Source organism: Pseudorca crassidens, chromosome 10, assembly GCF_039906515.1.
Source record: "Pseudorca crassidens isolate mPseCra1 chromosome 10, mPseCra1.hap1, whole genome shotgun sequence".
In the NCBI taxonomy this organism is placed as follows: Eukaryota; Metazoa; Chordata; class Mammalia; order Artiodactyla; family Delphinidae; genus Pseudorca; species Pseudorca crassidens.
In genome coordinates, this window is record NC_090305.1 from 52,475,495 (window position 1) to 52,488,684 (window position 13,190).

Sequence of the window (13,190 nt, forward strand, 5' to 3'; positions counted from 1 at the left end):
GTCTGGGGGAAAGCCAGTTCCATACAAAGCTGGACCACCAACAAAGGTGGACCACCACATTCACACAGCCCAAAACATTTTTAAGTTTGAAAAGTAAGAAAGAGATCACTGCACACTCTGGGTCCTGAGAGGACAAAAGCCAGGTGCCGCCCTCCTGTAGAAGGAGAAGCTCTTGTGGTGATTCTCTGATGTGGCTGGAACTCGGGAGAGAGCCTGTTCTTACGAAACTTCGAGATGAGTTGTGCAGTCTTCCTAAGTGTGGATAAAGTCAAGTCCCTTTCAGACCCTTTAGGGCTTTCTCATGATTATGTCTGTACATTTATAGAGCATTTTTTTTTTTTAAGGGGCAGGCAGTTGTTTCGAACTTTATTTGAGAAAAACATAAGGTAAAGATATCAAAAGAGTACAGAGGTTTGGTGGGTGGGGACGGTCAGTGATGGCTACTGTGGGGTGGGCAACTAGGCTAGGGCCTTTACTTGTTTCCAGGCTGTTCAGACTTCCCAGCTTCTGGGCCCCCAAGCTGGGCACGCGCCTCGAAGGTGACAGGGATGGTGATCTCTGCCGACTGGGTGGCTGGCTTGGGCAACGGGGCCTCCACTGTGAGTGTGCCCTCGGGGGACAGGGAAGAGGAGACCTGGGTGGGGTCCACACCGAGGGGCAGCGTGTATTTTCGAGTGAAGCACCGGGAAATGTAGCCGTGCTCGTCCTGTCGCTCTTCGTGCTTGCCAGTGATCTCCACCACGCCGTCCTTGGTCTTGACCGTCAGCTCCTCGGGGGCGAAGTGGTTGACGTCCAAGGACACGCGCCAGCGGTCGGCAGTCTGCTGGATCTCCGAGAAGCCGCTGCTGAGCTGCCGGCTGAGCGCGCGGCTGTAGGCGGGACCCTCGATCGCGGCGGCGGACAGAGGGCGCACGTAGCCCGGCCATCCGCTGTGGCTCAGCCACTGCGACCACTCCTTGGGCAGCCGGGGCATCCCGAAGGCCTGGTCGAAGAGGCGGCTGTGGGCCGGGTACCAATCGCGGAAAGGGTCCCAGCTGGGGCCCCGCAGGAGCGAGAAGGGCACTCGGCGCTCGGTCATGCTGGCTGGTCTGGGCGCGTCTGGCTGAGGTTCGGAGTAGTGCGAGAAGTGTCGGGCGCCAGCCCCAGCAGCGCCTTTATGGGCCTCCAGCTGGGTATTTTTAGCAGGCGTGTTTCAGGTCGCTATTAATGGCAGTCTATAGAGCATTTTTAAAGGGCTTCAGGCATTTTTATCAATTATGAGAGAAAGACAGAGAAAATGAGCTTTTGTAAACATAATACATGTATTAGTCCATTAGGGCTGCCATAACAAAACACCACAGCCTGGGTGGCTTAAACAACAGGAATTTATTTTAGCACAATTCTGGAGTCTGGAAGTCCATTATCAAGGTGCCGGCAGGGTTGGTTTCTCCTGAGGCCTCTCCTTGGAGACGGCTGCCTTCTTTCTGTGCTTCATGTGGTCTTTGCCCTGTGCACACACATCACTGGTGTCTCTTCCTGTTCTCATAGGATTAAGGCCCATTCTTATGACCTCATTTATCCCTAATTACTTCTTTAAAGTCTCTATCTTCAAATACAGCCACATTAGGGGTTAGGGCTTCAACATATAAATTTTGGGAGAACACAGTTCAGTCCATAACAATGCTTGATCATGATAGAGCACTCCAACAAATGACAAAGTATGAAAAAGAAAGTGAATTTTTAAACATCACTCAAAAATAACAACTTTAGCTTTAGGTAAACATTATTCCACACATCTCTCCAACCATTTGGATGAATCATTAGCTTGATAGACTGAAAATGAGGTGAATAGATTCCAATCTATGTAAATGGATTCATAGTATATAGATTTTTTTTAATTAAACAATTTGAATTTTTAGTGGTACAATATTTTACCTTGCAGTTGATTCTAAAACTAGTGCATAAGGTTACTATTTTTCCTATAGATTTTTAAATCACCTATACAGTATACTTTTCGTGTATACATGCTGTTCGCTACTTCCTAGGAACACTATACTTGAGATCCTTTAAGCTGGACTAAAGGAAAGAAAAAAAAAAAGGAAAACCTATTGTGTATATCTAGTCATTTAAGCCATTCAATAGATGTAAAAGAAAGGGTGAAAAATTATGAAGCGCTCCTACTTGCTTGCAAGGGTCATTTCTGCCTATTTTAATATGGTCTCTACAAGTTTATAAGTTGGTTTATTGTTTTGATTATTAAACCAAGTAATATATATGACAGCACCTAGCAGAGAACCATAACAGCTACTCAGAGTGGATACTCACTAAATATTTGTTGAAGTAAATCTAAATTTTACTTAATCAGAGCCACAAGTATATTGTTTTTCAAAAAATCACTGAGAAGAATGGCCACCTGTCTTCCCAATTTGGCATTTTGCTTTGGAGTCTTATTGAATAACTGTCTCTCTTATGCCCCAAGGCATTGGTCTAATGGAATGGGATTTTACAAAGATGTGAAGTTTTATAGCCATCCATAAATGAAATGATGCAATTATATTATACTTAATGTAGCAGAAAAAAACCGTAAACGCAATAAACTCATTTAAAACTTAGAATCGATATTGCTTAAACTCAACATATGTTATTTCCTAATATTTCTTAAACTTTATAAAAAATTTAGATTATAAAAACAACTAAAATTTTGGTGTCATTATTGTATTTTTACAATGCATGCTTCTCTTTTAGATTCCTTGCTATAAATGATGATGAAATTAGGCTCTTATAATTCCTCCTAATTCCTGTTCTCAACACTTAATTTTTGTTAAGGGCATATGCGTACACAGATTTGTGAGTTCTCGCAGTGAAAATTATATATGTATTCCATTCTGGGACCATAATTCCCACTGTTTCTTAGTTCCATTTCTCTGTGAATTTAATATTCACCAACAGTCTTTTTCCTTCATCTTCTGTATTTCCAAGTTCATTAAAATTTTTTCTTAGTGATTGGAAACTCATAAAGTACTTTTATTCCATGAAGAATTCATGAGTACCATGTGGCTATAGTTCTTGCGTGTTTAAGAACGTATTCATATGACCTTCACTGTACAATGACAATGTGATTGGGCATAGTATTCATGGCTTGCATTTTTTTCCTCTCAGACTTCGCTCCTGTATTCTAGCTTTGAATGTTGATGTTGAAAAGTTTACAGCCAGAATAACATCTCCCTCCTTGTTGTCTGAATGCCTGAAGAATTTCTTTTTTTCAATGAATTTTCAAAGCTTAGGTGAGTCTGAGTGTCAATCACTCTGAATCTGGTTTTTCTTCTAAAACAAATTGCTTTTTCCCAATTTACAAATCAAGTTCTCCTCACTTTTCAAGGCAGTTCTTTGAATGCCTCACTTTTTCATTTATTATGTTCCTAATCTTATCGAGAACATTCAGGGGTAGCAATTTTCCTTGTGTTGAGTTAGTTTCTCCACTTTTACACAATATTTTCTTTCTAGAACTGGTTTAGTCATTCTGTCATTTTTTAGGCAATTATCTCAATACTAGGCAAGTGAAAACTAACTATAAAAAACAATTATTTGTTAATATTTGTTGTTGTAACACCTAGCACAGGACTTTGGGACTCTAAGATGATCCTATTTATTGTGAGAGCAACAAAAATACTGGTGATTTAAGTGTAAGAGTTTCAGAGGGCTCCAGAGGCACTGGCAGTGAGCGTTGCCATTTTCTGCAGATAGGAAAGCAGATGCACAATTGCAGTATCTTGCTCAAGGTCAACAGCTGTAGACGAAGCATTTGAGCTCCTGTTAGCGCTAGGACTGTGTTTTTTAAATGTTCCTTAGGCAAGAAATATTAAACAATGATCACCGCATTGACCTCCTGACGGTACAGAACCTGAGGCATGCAGAGGCCCACCAGCTGATCCAGGCTCTGAATTTCCAACATGCAGTAGTCAGTTTCCTATGGCTGCACAGAGGTGTGAGCATTTTTTCCCATTCCTGTTGGTTAATACATTTCCTTCTTTCACTGTGGAATTTTACTGGCTTAGACACTGCCAAGTTTGTGTCTCTTAAGAAATTCAGCACACACTCTCAGTCATAAAAGCAGAAACCCAACTGATTCCTCCCCTAGTGAATTTTAAGAGCTGACTGAAACTATCCAAAGAAATCACTTAAAAAATTCAGCTTTATTGCATGGGGATGAAGAAACGTAAGGGGACTATCAGGGGCCCCTCCAAGATGGGAGGGAGGCAGGAAGAAACAGGAGTCTCTTCCCTCCTTCATTCTGATCTAGGAAACCCCAGCAAAACAGAACCAATACCTCTAGACATCCCCCCAACTCCACTCTCACCTCAGAGTTGTGATCCCAAACCAGCAGCTTATGAGAATGCAGGACCCTCCCAGTATCACAACAAACTTTCTTTAATCACATGGATTTTTTTATTATTATTATTAATGAAATTTTAGGTCCCTTCACTGGGATAAGTAGAATAGGCACTTTAAAAAAATTGAATGGCATGGTAGAAAGACCAATGTCCTCCCCAAAGATGTTCATATCCTAATCTTCCGAACAGGTGAATATTTTACCTACATGGCAAGAGGAACTTAGCAGATGTCATTAAATTAAGGATCTTGAGATGGGGAGATTATCCTAGATTATCCACGTGGGTCCAACGTATACAAGGGTCATTATAAGGGAAAGGGGAGCAAGGGGACCAGAGTCAGAGAAGGAAATGTGAGAAGCAGAGGTCAGAGGAGAGACTTAAGATGCTGAGGCCATGAGCCAAGGGATACAGGCAGCCTCTAGACACTAGAAAAGACAAGGAAATGTTCCCTAGAAACTCCAGAAAAAATGCATCCCGGCTGACACAGTTCAGAATCCTGACCTCCTGAACTGTAAGATAACAGTGTTGTTTCAAGTAATTCTTTTTGTGTTAGTTTGTTACAACAGCAAAAGGATGGAAGAACTATCAGATATTATTAGTTCAGGTGGGTAGTGTGAAAAGAACACAAGTCAGTATATTCAAGTCTTGTCTCATCCTCTGTTTTCCTGGTGGTGTTTAAATTATTACACCTTTCTGACCTCCAGTTTCCTCTATATTTTAGAGGAAATATAGATAAAAATAATAATGAATTAGTCACGATACTTTGGGTTGCAATGCACAGAAATGTGATTTACTTGGATTAAGCAGAAAGGGACTTTTTAATCTCATCTAATTTAAAGAGTAACAAAATAAGTACACCTTCAGGTACAGCTGGATTTGGGTAAACAAATGATATCAATCTCTTTATTTATTGGCTCTAATTTTCCCCTGTGATGCCTTATTCTCAGGTAGAGGTCCCCAGCTGGCAAATACCACAGGTGTGATTTACCATAAAGTCTGTTCTTGCCCTCTTATATGTGACTGCAAGAATCAGATAGCTCTAAAAGTGCTTTGTGTACAGAAATGACCATCTGAATATTAGCTATTATTAAAATGCCCAATCAGAAATGATAACTAGTTGCCATCCAAAGCATCATTTAACACTACAATCTTATTAGAGTAGTGAAATCACACCTACTGTGGCAAAAATTCCTTGGAACAGATTTACTACCATCAGGATTTTCAACTCTCATTATAACCTGGATGTATAGCCTTTTGAATTTAAAAATACTCCTTCCAGCCCTAGAAACTCAATACCCTTAGAGACAGCACATCGCTGAGGGTCTTGCCAATCCCAGTTTAGTAACTGAAGGGTGTTGAGATGAAGCTAATTAGATGATGGCACACAGACAACCAGAGCCAGGCAGGATGACGAGGAAGGGTTTTCTACTTTCCAGACCACAGTGTTGAAGGATCACACTTTTCTCCATCTCAGGGCAGTGGGAAGGGCAGTTCATAGAACACATCAAGTTGATACAGGGCAGAGAAGTTCCTCTTCAGGTCTGTGAGATTTCTTTCACCAAGAGGTAGAGCGTTCCTTGAGTTTGGTACAAAAATTGTGACCCTGCCATTTTTGGAGGACAAACTTGAACTCAATACAACTTCTGTCTCCATTTTCTCATGCCATTTAATTTTGATGTCTACCTAATAGTATCTAAAGTATACCATTTACAATAACTAGTGGGATTTTTAGAATCCTCACTTCAGGGAGAGACTTTGTCTGGCTTATTGGTCTTCCCCATGACACAGACATGAAGGTACTTACTTGTTCTGGTCAGGGATGATGATGGGGTCTGAGTCGGGTGTTGCTTTAGGGAAGTGTGGAGAGGTGAGATGTTTCCACTTGCTTCATTACCACACAGATTTCTGTTTCTTTGAGGAATGGAAGAATTTCAGGGTTTTCTGAAAAAATGTATCTGGTGTTGCTGTCACTGTGTGGGAACGGATACAGTAAGAGGCTGGGGAGAGTGTCGAGGAGAATATGGGATTGCTGCTTAGGACAGACCCATCCCCTTGAACTTCAGACAGCCTAAGGCCAACATGAAGCAACTTATTTTAAAGAAAGCCCTGGCTCCTTTCTCCCTCCGAAACGTTGTTGTTCTTGCCACTGTGATCCATTTCCCTCCATAACCTTTGGTAAACAATCCACTTCTCAACCCAAGGATTTCTGGAATTCTAAATGTCAAAAATGTCCCCTTCTCCGTGGCTCCTGGGAGCTGGAATCCAGCCAGTTCTTATAGATTTCCACCTGGTGGAAGAACTGGCATAGTCAGCATATATCATGGTGAAAAACATGTCTTTTTGCGGATTTGCACTTGAAAAATTCTTACCAGTATCTACGACCAATACAGTGCTTGTTTTGAAAGTTAAATACTAGGAAAGCTGTGACGTTTTCCCAGGCCATTTCTTATCAAATCCATCTTAGTCTTACCTGCTTATAATGGGCATACAGACGCCCAGGGTATTAATAGCATCACTGAAAGTAATCCCTGCTACTAAGCACACATTGCATCTGCCTGCTTCACTTTGCCCATAACAATAGATAATAGCATCACTGTCAGTAACAGCAGCTTCTCACACAAAGGACAACCATCGTAAGCATTTATCTTCATCATTTACTTGTCATGCATTTCAATCCATTCATTAGTTCTTTCTGTCAGATTAATTATAAAGATCTCTTTCTATTTTTTTGCCCCAGATCTAGGGTTTGATCTCTGAATCCACAGATTCTGTCTTTCTAGTTGTACCCTTCCCTGTTGGGAACATTGGCCAGATGACTCCTAAAACTGGCTGGGAGTGACTATTGCTGGTCTGAAAAGACTGGAAGTCTGTTATATCCTGCCCTTGCTCAGGACCTTGGTGGCTGTCCTATGCCCACCAACCTAGGTGGGCTCAGAGTGAGAGGCTCACTTTTTCCTAAAGAAAGGTTTCTTATCTCTGGTGGAGTATTAGAATCACCTCGGCAGCTAAAAACAAGACAGCAAACAACAATAACAATAAGAACAATAAAATCCTGCCTAGGTGACATCGTAGGTCAGTTAAGTCAGAATCTTCGAGACTGAGCCCAGAGCTACTGAAAACCACTGTTCTACAGCTGTAAATGGTCACTATGCACAGGTCTCTCTGCCTTTTCAAATGCTGGACTATCTATTGAGACGAAAAAGCAGAGTAAATCTGCGAAACTCCAGCATGACATAGTAAAGCAGTGGTTTTCCACCCGGGGTCTTTTGGCTGCAGACATTTGGTAACGTCTAAAGACATCTTTGGTTGTCACAGAAGGGGAAGGGGGTGCTGCTGGCATCGAGTGGGTAGAGGACAAAGATGCTACACAGCCTCCAACGCACAGAACGGCCTCCTGCAACAAAGAGCTTTCTAGCGTGAACTGCCAATAGTCCTAAGGTTGAGAAAGCCTGCCTTAAAGGGAGGTGACTTTCTCCTTTTGTCAGGACCCTGTCTATAAGATCTACTGAACTAAAATTCAAAGCTCCCAAAAGGTCAAAGGAGGCTTCGTCCATTTCTCTTTGGGGTGATTAGTAAGGTAGGCTGCTGATTTCTTTAAATCATCTTCATATTCTCCTTTACTCTAAGAGAAGGAAGGTAATTTTAGTGAAGGTGGGGACAATCCAGATTTCTTTAAATCTATTCTTCAGTTGACTAATGGGAAATCTGTTTCTTTTCCAAACACCAGTACAAAGACAGGGGTAAGCAGAAGGCTGCTGCCATCATTCTGAAAAGTTTTTACTCTACTAATAAAAAGGACAAACATAAGTCCCTCCTCTTCTTCCCGCCCTGAATGCAGACATTCGTCTAGTACGCGGGCAGCCACCTAATGCGCAAATCTGAAGACGAGGCTGAGAGAGTGACAACAGTCAGCACTGGCACCTTCAAGCCATGGGTGCCATGAACCCATACCAGCAACTGCCTGCATCTAACCTACATGCCACATGAGAAAAACAAACCCCTCTCAGCTTAAGTTAATAGGAGTTTTCAATCACATGGGGCCATGAACATCCTTGACTGTTACAGAATGTATCTGGTAAGAAAGCAGAGAAAAATCTTGAAACGAAATCACCTAAATGGAAATTCACACCTGAGTTGAAAAATAATCACCATTTTTCTTTTTGCAGTATAAACATTTACAATCCACATCTGCGTGATACTTTCCCCAGGTGCACAAGGCAGGGAAGATGGAAAGTCAGGTTGCTCTGGTTTTTACTTGTGTTTGGGAACAAATATAGAAAAATGATTCTCCATAGAGAAGAAGCAGCCAGGATTCAAATTTCCAGTGCCGACTTTCCTCTGTACCCAGTGCCCCAAGCCTGAAGCTGGACTCCCCACTCAGGTTTCATAAGCCCACATGCCTGATTTTGAAAAGCCGCTTTGTGTTGGAACAATGGAGCTATGCATGCTACTTCTTTAATGTGTTTGAATTGTTATATATGCCTTCAGTAAGAACACAAGAAATTTACCAAAAAAGAAATACATTAATGAAAGAATACATCTTAAGGAGTTGTGGCTTAGCCTAAGACAGCTGGGCTTAGCATTAAAATTTTTCATATTCTTCTAGATAATTATGCTTCCAGGCTGTGGTTATATATTTGAGTCAGCTTACAAGCAAAGAACACCAGCACTGGAGTCAAATGAACTTGAAATTGAATCCTACTTCCACCATCTATAGTGGTAGAGGTATCTGCAGTTAGCAACTGTTTACTTATTAAGATTATCACTTTGGACAAGTCATTTAGTCTACCTGACTCTCAGTGTTCTCACCTGGAAAAGAAATTATTACTACCTGTCACCCAGGTTGTGGGAAGAAGTGAAGAAATACACCTGACCTACAGTATCAGCTATTATGATTATTAACCAGCACATGACGGGTAAAGATCCTCCCTCCTGGCACAACCCTCTGCAGGAACTTCCCACAGAGTCGCTTTGATAACCTGACCCGCTACTTAGATGTTCAGTTCATTCTCTGCAACATTCCTGAGCAGCTGCTTAAGCCATGTGGACCAAGTTCACCTTAATAAACAGACAGATTCATCTGAGTGAAGATGGTCTGTGTTACCCTCTCTCCAAGGCCCTCACTGTTGGCAAGGCTGAAAGTCAGAGGTAGATGGGAGGTCAGAATCAGTCCTGTTTGGAAGTCTGGGCTACAGATCCACTGGAGTAAGTAAAAGCCCAGGAGTTCCCTAAAGAGGCCCTATTCACAATGACACAGAGAGGAAAAGCAGATGTTTATTCATCCTCTCCCTGCACTGCTAGCTCCTCTGCTCCTCTGTAGATTAAAGGCTTACACAGCCGCACTCTTCGTTAGTTTATTGATCTTGAATAAAGGAATTCTAGACAAGTTCTTTACTCAGTACAACTTGTCCAAGAGGTATACGGTATGTCATAAAAGGGTGTCTGCCAGATTGTTTCACTGAATTGTAAACCAAGCTGATTTTTTATTCTGACAACTATAGAATAAGAGTTTCCAATGCTTGAAACCTATCCCTGTGAATATGAAATGCAAGAGTCAGGTAAATTACAAACAGACAGACACAGATAGATAGAAAGACAGAGAGATAGATTTATTTATTTATTTCAATGAGTGGGAAAACTGAGGTTTGGGGATTTGCCTGAGTCCAGAACTTACCCTTAAATGAGCTAATGTTCTCCAGAGAGCACATGGACTTGGGCCAGACCTCAATTATAATTTTGGATCTGCTATTAAATAGTCATGGTTCCCTGGAGGTCCCGCTGCGTTTCTAAGTCTTTGCTACCCCATCTGTCATACTAGTTTATTTGGATTCACATATCACCAAGGACAGTACCAGATCTAAATATCATGATTCTTTGATTAAAAATGGTAGCTTTGCCAGATGCAAAAATGGCTGCCATTTGCCAGATGCAAATGGTAGCTTCGATTACGACTGGTAGCTTTACCGACTATATGGCACAAGGAACTATATTCAATATTCTATGATAAACCATAATGGAAAAGAATATTTTAAAAAGAGTATATACTAAATCCTCTTATTAATTCTAAGAATCTGACATGGATTTACGCTTTTTCTGTGTATTACTCAATGTAATGTGTGTGTTTCATGAGCCAGTGCTAGTTCCTGAACTGTGTGTTACTGTTCTGCAATGAGATAAGAAACTGAGAGTAAGAGGTAAGAAACTTTCATAGTAATTTGATAGGGTAATTATATATCTGCAGAATCTAACGATAAAAATTTTGGTTTGTAAAAAAACAAACAAAACAGTGTGTGTGTGTGTATATATATATATATATATAACTGAATCACTTTTCTGTACAGCAGAAATGAACACAACATTGTACATCAACTATATTGCAACAAAAAAATTTTTTTTAATGGTAGCTTTGCAAAGTTGGGTGAATGGTGATGATTAAATAGTCGTAACACCTTTCCTGATCCCCATCATGTCATGTATGGAATCATGCTCTGTGTTCTGGGGCTTGGATGCTGCCTTTTCAGGTACACAGATTTTGCCTTTCAATACACACATAATGCATAAAAGTCAAACTTGCTGTAGAACTTCTTGTGGGTGTGGGGTAGTGGGAAATGTCTTCTCCACCACAGTCAGATTCATTTGCAAGCAGCTAACACATATTATTGATCCTTAGGGTTTATAAAAATTAGAGCCCATCAGGCTATTTCACTGGGCACTTTGTATTTCGAAATGAAAATATGCAGAGGTGCAGATATTCTATTACCGTAAAAAGAGCAGGGAAGTCAGCGACTGGAGTTAAATTACACAGGCCTGCAGCCCCACCTGTTGGCTGCTGTGTTAAAATCACCACAGAGTCCTAAACTTTCAGAAGAGAAACAGAGCTGATCTCCAAAATACAAAACAAGGGGGCAGGTTATGTGAAGGTCAAATACTAGTTAAACTCACTTACAGTTGAAAAGAAAAAGCACGTCCCTAGGAAATGGGTGGCGCATCTTAATTCTAGATGGCTATGTGGTAACTGCTGATTTTCATTCACTTTATTTTTGATGAATCACTAGAGAAAAATGAAGAGATAGAATGATAGGATTTCAGAACTGGATAAGTCTTTAAATAATAGAGTAACCTATTCATTGTGGAGATGAGAAAACCAAGCTTCTAGGACATGATATATTTCAGAGCCACAGAGCTCAGGAGTGTGGGTACCAGGACCAGAACTCCTCTTCAGATGTTTAGTTCTTTATGGTTGACTTTCTTTAAGAAAATTCATTTTCATAATCCAAGTCCACTTTCAAATAACACTATGTTACTTCATGGGTAGTACTTTATAATAACAAAATAATCCTAATTTCTCCCTCCAGTCTCTTTTATCATTGCTGTCATTTATTTCACTTACACATAAGCATACATAAATACATTGTGGACAAATTATTATTTTTATATCAACTAAAGAAAAATGTTTTAATCTTACCTTTAAAAAAAGAAAATTCATTTTTTGAGATCTTTATATTCTCTAATTAATAGCATGCTATTGAGAACCAGAGGCAGTTCTCACAATATTACTTACTTAAATTTACACCATTCAGGAAGCAATCTCAATAATAACCCCTATTTCAAGCTCCTGGGCAAAAACATCCACTATGTGTTGTGGTGCTTACAGAATCAAAACTTAGCACAGAACAACTTCTTTCCTTCTCCTTCTTCATCCTTCTCAGCAATACATTCATTTTCTTCCCACTGAGTTTATGGTGCCTGATGAGGGGCTGTGTTTCCCATGAGACATATGACTCCCAGGTTGTGGTTCTCTGGGATGCTAATGACTCACTTGAGACAACCAAGTCCAATGACGAGACAATTCTCTCCTGACTCTCCTATCGCAACCACATCTTCATGTCCATCCAAAGGGGATGGAAATTCAATTGGGAAATAGGTCATCAAAGCACAGACAGGATGCCTCAGGGAGAAAGGTTAGTGAATGCCATCCTCAGTGATCAAAGACCAGTAAGGTCTCATAAGCACCATCTTGGACAGAAGTCAGGAAATATCTACCAGGATCTCTAATTTTTAGGACTCTGTAGTCTTCCAAATGTAAAGAAACTTACCTCTATTCCTTATTCAAAAAAAATAATTAGTAATTAACAGCACATTCCTTAAAGAGAAATAATGCTTACACTCCCTTCCTGAGAGCAGCAGGAAGGAAGAGACTTTGGGAGACAAGGTCTTGCTTCCTGGTCGGTTTTGAGAGTACATGGTGATGAGGAGGGAGGCTTTAGGGAGGAGAGGAAAGCAGATCGCATCAAACTGGATCAGCTGAATGCTGCCTTAAGGCCTGCAAAGTGGCCCTAAGGACTTGATATTGGAAACATGTATGGATCCCCAAGATAATTCCCCATTCAGTCCATTGCCCAAACCAGAAGGCTGAGGGTTGTCAATAATCTTCCCTCCCCTTGAAGCTTTATCATTCGCATCACTTCCAAAATATCTGAATCTTCCCCTCCCCCTCCATTCGCACCATCACTCCTTGGCACCTGGGACATATTGCCCTGCAGCTCCCTCCAAACTAATCCCCTTCCCCTCAACTCCATTTTCCACACTGTCACCAGCTAATCCATCTGAAATGCAAATTGAATCTTGTCTCTCCTTACTTGAAGCCATTGAGCAGGGACAAAATTCAAGCTGCTGCTGCTTCTTCTTTTTTTTTTTTTTAATATTTATTTATTTATTTGGCTGTGCCAGGTCTTAGTTGCGGCATGCAGGATCTTCGATCTTTAGTTGCGGCATGCAGAATCTTTAGTTGCAGCATGCGAACTCTTAGTGGCAGCATGT

General features: G+C 40.9%; 1 pseudogene; it reads right to left on the minus strand.

Annotated features, from left to right (window-relative positions):
• Nucleotides 1–349: 349 nt before the first annotated feature.
• On the minus strand, nucleotides 350–1,206 carry LOC137232190 (heat shock protein beta-1 pseudogene; annotated as a pseudogene).
• Between the last annotated feature and the right edge of the window lie 11,984 nt (nucleotides 1,207–13,190).